General features: G+C 46.5%; 1 protein-coding gene across 1 annotated transcript in view; it reads left to right on the top strand.

The window, feature by feature from the left end:
- BRD3 (bromodomain containing 3) overlaps nucleotides 1-6,739 on the top strand; it is a 37,764-nt gene that overhangs the window by 8,605 nt on the left and 22,420 nt on the right. The gene's annotated exons all lie outside the window — the stretch shown is intronic.

Raw genomic sequence — 6,739 nt, 5'->3', positions numbered from 1 at the left:
GGGCCGGCCGGGCGGAGCGCTCCGGTTGGGGGCTCGGCCCGCGGCTCCCGGCCATTTCCCGGCGCCCCGGAGCCGCGCGGTGCCGCTCCGTGCGGGGCTCGGGCGGGGAGCGAGGGCTTGTTGCTTCAACTTCGAACGTGTACGCGGCGACGTAGCTGGCGGGTTGTAATAAAATGCGAAACTTCAAACCAGCCGTGCTTTTCCTCCGTTTCTGCTACTTGTTAGCTTTTGCACCTCCCTGGGTGCCGCCGATAGAGCGTTGTTTGTAGGCTGCTTGGTTTCACTTTCAGACAAAGCTGCAGTGTTCGGGTCGCGGATCTCCGAGCGTCCCTAAGCTGCGAGGCTGAGCCCTGCGGGGTCCTCCGGGTGCCAGCAGGCGCTGTGAGGCTGGGCGCGCTGGGACGGCCCTTCCCTTGGTGTCTGCAGGAAGCAGAAGTTGCTGAAATAAACTTTGTTTTTAGATGAGCAAACACGGGCTTCACTGATACTTCTGATGTTTATAAACTGTACGCGTAAGTTGCCGGACGTTGGTAAACAGTAGGCTGGGGGTAATGCAAATAGCAGAGCACACCTGCTGTTGTTTGCTGGGAATAGAGAAGTGGGTTTTTGGAGGCTTGTTAGTGTTCTCAGTGTGTGTGAGTGTGCTGAGGGGGTGTCTCTAAACTGGGGAGTTGGGTTTAACACCAAAACCCTCGTCCTCCATTTGCTCAAGTCGAGGTATTGGAGAGGACTCTGACCGCTGTATGTGCTGCGCGGTGAGAGGCGTGGGGTGAACGTACATCAGTCAAAACAAACAAGAAATCCCCAACGCAGTCTGCTTGCACTACAGACGTAAACCCAGGATCCCCACTGCTTGCAGCTGGCCAGCAACTCGGGTGTGCAGTGCCTGCCTGCTGCACGCAGCTCTCAGCTGCAGCCCGCTGCTGTTCTGTGAGCGCCCAAGTTTGGGGAGTTCTCAGTGATGCCCTCCTTCTGAAGCAGGGTAACTTCTGACCTCCCGGCTTTCCTTTTTCTAAAGGAGAAGCGCTAAGCTTGTGTTTTCTTTCTCTTTACTTCTTGCTGGTGAAAAATACACACTGTAGTGCTTTGAGGCAGTGCTTAATACGACGGTTGAAGGGAGCTTTACGGTCTTATTTAATATTCAGTGTCAGCTTGATTGCAATATTGTCTTCTGCTCTGTCTGCATAGCACTGGGTGCTGAAGCTATTCCAATGGAAAGGGATCGTTCCAGTGATCTGTGGCTGCAGAGTTTAAATTAAGAAAGAATGCACGTACAAATAGAATGCGCGTGAAATAGCTGAGGTTTGTTCTCAAAACTGACTTTGGTGTCTGAGCTGCGTTAATCTTACATAAAAACTAAGCTCCGTTGCTGCTGGAAATAATTCTGACCTATTAGCGCTTTCAAGGGATGTCAGTTTTGTTGGTGCCTGCGAGTGCGATGTGTTTTTGGTGGGCTTCATCGCTAGAGTTTCCTTGGGTTGCTGTAACTACATCAGGAGCAGTGACTTAAATCACGATTCTTAATGAGCTAGCCAAGTACTTGCTTCCTGAGCTAAGAACTGCGTGTTGGGGATGTCATCCTTCAGCCCCCTTACAACAGTGCTGAGGGTCCGTGGTGTGTGCAGCCCCGCTCAGTCTCCCCGACCTGGTGTGCAGCTCTGGGGGCTGTGTGCTTCCCGGAGCCCTGCTCCTTCCCCCTGGAGCAATTTGGGAGCTCACTGACAGCGCAAACAGCTCCAAGTCAAATCCCTCTCCCCAGCAGCAGCTGAGTGATGGAGTGGGGGCTCATGTTTCAAAGGCTTAATTACTTTGACAAAATATATTACTCTGTCGACTCTGGTAAGCTATCAGGTGATTTCAGTATAGGCAGAGCTGCACTTACCTAAACAAAGAACATTTTGCATCTCAGCATTGCTGATTGTTTCTCTGTAATCCCAGTTGCGCTTTCTCTTGCTAATTTACAAAATTCATTAATGTGCAGTGAGTTTCCCAGTCATTACCGTGAACTGCGTGTTTTGTTTTGTTGGTTGTTGGTTTTTTCTTTTTTCTTCTTCTTTTTTTCTTTTTTTTAAATTACCACATTATTCTCCAGTAATAGCCCAGAACACCACAGCAAGCAATAGAGTTCTGGGAATTAGGAAGGAGCCATTGTTTGCTGTGCTGCTCAGTGAGCTGTCAGGACATTTTGGAAGGACGTGTGCATCTCAAGCTTTTCATTCCACAGTGTCTTACTGTGTCGTTGCTGTGTTTTTGTCAGTCATTAGTGCTTGTCGGAGATGAACAACTTTCTTTGGGGCACACTAGCTCTGCAGTGAAAGGGAGGAAGTACTCTTTAACCCACTTGCTGCTAAAGCCAATGTTAAAAGGAAAGGATTTAAATTCTTTTGGAGAACGGTATGGAAATTCACTGTAACGTGCTGCTAAGGCTGCTTTTTCTCCTAGCACTTGCTCCTTCCCCCAGCCTTGCTGATAAGACACCAACTGAAGAAACACTCGCCTTTTTTGGATTCCTTTCACACCTTGCTGGGCCTCAGTCTCTTTCTAGCTTGAGTCTGATAAGAAGACACCATCAAGTCTGGATGTATTTCAGCAGCACGGATAACCTGGGCAGAAAAGAAGGTTTGTGTATCTCATTCCTTTGCTGGGGCCAGGGCTCGGCATTTTCCCCTCCAGCAGCATTGCAACAGGTGGAACAAAGGAAAACAGAGGTGAAAGTTCTGCGAAATGGGGACCAACCTGGAACAACATGAACTGACTGAAGTGATTCCTGAGTCAGTTTGTCTTCAAACTTTGGGATTTAGATTCAGGTCTGGTTGACACAGGTCTGCTGTGGAAATGACCTTGTTTGCTCCTCTTTCTTTTAAATCTTCTTTTTCCAGCTGAAAGAGAAAGAGGCAGAGAGAGACACGTAGTAGTTTTCCTTCCTAGCTTTGAGAGCTGATTCTGCTTCTGAGGTTTAAACTCGCAGCACTTCACTGATGCAGCTGCAGTGATACTCTTGCAGAGTGCTCCGTGCCCTGACACAATCACACCAGCAAGGATGCACTTTGCAGGACTGACCGGTCCTGTTGTAACCAAACCCCAGCAGTGCTGGAACAAGGGCACCCTTTTCCTTGTGTAACTTTGTCTTTTCATGCTATCCTTGTATAACACTATGGAGCTGCCTGGAGGGAATCACACTTTCTCACAACTCTCCAGTGTGACCATGCCAAGAGAAGTCTGTTTTGTAGAACTGCACTGGCCAACAGATGTCAATAAGCAAGTGGGAAGCTTGCAGTGTAGTGCTGGTTTGCAGGTAGGGGACTTGCAATGCTGACTTCTTCCTTACTGAGGCTGGTTTGGGAGCTCTGCTGTACAGTGGGCAGTATGGAAACTGGTCTGCTGAAAAATACATTTGTTCTGTGCTACAGGCACAAGAATTGTGTGTGTGTATAAGAGGGAATGCTCTTTCTTTTTGTAGGGGATGAATGGTGGTCATAAACGGGAGGGCTGCAGCAGTGTGATACATTACTGCTCATCTGTCAACCTGCAGTAATTAACTTGGTGGGTGGGTGTACTTGCTGTGCCCCATTACCAAGTGTAACATTACTGTGGCTCAGCTAACAAGCAGTAATTTCATGTCGTAGTAATTCCATCCCTTTCACTTCATTGTCCATCCCCTCAAAGCAACTTGAGTGTCACGTGTTGGTTTAGATAGACCTTACCTCCTTGGGAAAGTTGTGGTGCTGTTAACCCAGAGCACAGCTGAAACCAGAAGCAGCTGATCCACGCTTACTCCACTTTCAATGTTTTATGTCCTAAAACAAATCTGCTCTAAATATAGTAAAAAAAAGAAGTTTGAAAAATGAATAGAAGGCAGCGTGGGGCGCAGTATGTGCACAAGGGAGGTCAGCTGATGAAAGAAGGTATTTTTCTCTAATGAATCTCTTAGATGGTTCTGCTACGTACTGTGAAATGCTTCTAAAGCGTTAGCGTACCAGTCTGTGTCTGTTTATTAGAAGCCTGTGTTCTCTGTCAGTGTTGGCATGGGGGTACCCCTGAGGGTAGCATCCCTTACACTTGTAAGTGGTGTTAGTGATGCTGGAGTGTCGTCATGCAGCATTAGGAGCTGACGTTCTATGGGCTATACAGATGCATGGGAGGAGACTAATGGCTTTATTAGTGAATGGCAGGGGAAGTGTTTGTATCCCCATTTTGCAAGTGGGGAACTGAAAAACCCACAGAATGGGGAGTCAAGAACTGAGCTTGGATGTCAGCATCCTGTTTTCTAGCTTTTGGTTTTTGTAATTGTTTGCAGGTATAGCAGAAGCTCTGAGATGCTCTGCCAAGCAGGGGAGGATTCACTTTTTTTTCCCTTCCCTTTTAAGATGCTTTGTGTCCAATAATCTCTGTCTTCGGAAATGAAAGAGCAGAAAAAAAAAGCAGTCGTGGCACAACCTGTTGTGAAAAGATGATGTATAATTGATTCACTGTATGCTGAGTCAAACTGAATGAATGAGTTTTTACTTTCATACCAAAAGTACACAGAGAACCGTACGCTGATTAAAAAGGGGAAGGGCAGACTCTTTCTCAGAACCCAACTGTTTAACTGCAGATCTCATCCTTTAAAGAGCAGAAAAAGAGAATCTTATGTGAGTTTACACACACTGTAATCCTGTTAAGAGTTCTGAAGCCTTTGCGGGTGTTGCCATGTTAAGCTTCAGTGGGCGTACATCTGTTTCTATTATGTATGTATCATTTGAAATTTGGATGGGTGACAGAGTGGTGTTATTTTTTTAAGTAATGCTGCTGAAAAATGGTTCACTGACGTGAAATTGGCGAAGCTGACTTTCTGAATCTGCGGTAGTGTCCTGTATTGGATCGGTCAAACTTCTCCAAAGCATGATGGTAGAGTAATAGATGAGCAACGGGGAGTTAGGAGGCAGAGCCTTGAAGGGGGTGGGATGTGGTGCAGGCAGGGGAGGAGGCTGGTGCTGCCCTGCACTGTGTGCTGGCATGAAGGATGCTAAATCTCTATAATGAAAATGAAAGCTGAGACAGACCTTTTTTTTCCCTCAGTTGCCATAAATGTGTAATTGGAATATCTTGTGAGAGGCACAGCCATGAGGATTTTCCCATTGAGCACCTACCCGTTCCCATCCTGTAGATTGACTGTCTTCCCAGGATGCTGATGTGCAAGCCACTAGCTGCTTTACATACTCTGAAACTTATTCATAGATGGTTATTTCTACTGCTACAACTAAGCGTTTATTAATGTTTTCATTATAGGTCACCCAGCAAATCTGCTGAAATGCTTCCAAGAAAAATTTTTGCAAGTGCAGCTTGCTTTATTTCAGAAATCTCGGTCCAGAGTGAGATCTCAAACTGGCTGAACTCCCCCAGTGAGGTATCCAGTACAGAGTAAACTCTTTAAACAGTCTGACACTTGTTTCTTGCTGTAGCCTTGTTAGCAAAACTGCATAACCCAAGAGCATCTGCAAAACTCACATACGGCTGAGTTAAAATCTGTCTCCATGTTTTTGGAGATCCACAAGAAACAGGGCTGGAAGAAATGTCCAGAGGTCATTCTGTCCTCACCCTGCTCCAAAGCAAGATCAGCCATACCTAATCCATTACAGAAGCAGGTTGTCTAAGCTCTTTTCAAAAGCAAACTCAAAGCTATGAAAATAAACTTGTTAGGCTGTGAGACACTACTCTGCAGTTGAAACTGCAGCCTTAGAAGGCATTTGAGCCCTGTGTGATTTGTGTTGGAGAAGGTATATGACATGCATCTGAATTCTTCCTCGGACTCAATTAGAAGGTGCTTTCTGTGTCATTAGCAGCTCAATGGGGAGAAATGCTTCAGCCGGTAATTATCAGAAGGGCCGCTTTTGTTTGAGGTATCCAGAAAAGTGCTCGTTGAAGACCACAATGCTCGCATGGTCAAGATAAAGTAACTCTTGGGTTCCCCTGATTTTGAAGGTATGATGTAAGCCGTGTTAAAGCGACCTTGTTTGTGGGATGTGCTGAGTATCTATTGGAACTGAAAGCCCTTGAAATTGCCAGTTACACCTGTGGCTAACTCTTATCTACTGGTTAGGAATGGACAGGCTCCTGACTGAGGAAACACCTGCTCTTATAATAGCCAAGGAGAGACCAAGGGTGGGAAATCCATCTGTATAATCTGATGAGCATTAAACTAACCAAGTCAAAAGCCAAGGAACTGAGTTAATCTGCTGTCCTTTTCCCCTCCCTCACACAGAGGTAAGTTAAGGGCACGGTTCCATCTTTGAGTCTCGGGATGTTACTGGGGCTGCACTTAAAATAATAGACAAAAAAAGCTTATCTTGATATGTGGCATGAATGATATGGGAGACAACAGAGACAGCTGAATGGACTTTCAGACTGCTAAACTGCAGTATGCCATAGGGGCATTCAAGCCAAATTCCCATTTCCTGCATTGAGGCCAGGTGCAAATGCTTCATCCCCAGTCCTGAGGGGGTGGCATGCTGTGTGTAGCACACATGTGTCTGCCAAGGAGGTGTTGGCTGATAAAGCAGCTTGTCTGCCCTCAAGTCTCAATCTCTGCAATTTGAGATCTCTTTGCTTTCAAAGAGAACATCCCTGCTGACATGGAGTTAGTAGGCAGTGAAAGCTCCCTGAAGCTCGATTCCTAGACAGGGCTGTGAAGGAAAGCAGAGCACGAGGAAGAGGAGGACATGCACCAGCTCTGTTTTCTTTTGGGGAGTGTGAAGGAGTG

Source organism: Numida meleagris, chromosome 16 (genome assembly GCF_002078875.1).
Source record: "Numida meleagris isolate 19003 breed g44 Domestic line chromosome 16, NumMel1.0, whole genome shotgun sequence".
Taxonomy (NCBI): Eukaryota; Metazoa; Chordata; class Aves; order Galliformes; family Numididae; genus Numida; species Numida meleagris.
Note: the sequence above shows the minus strand (reverse complement) of the source record. Positions and strands in the feature narration are given on the sequence as shown.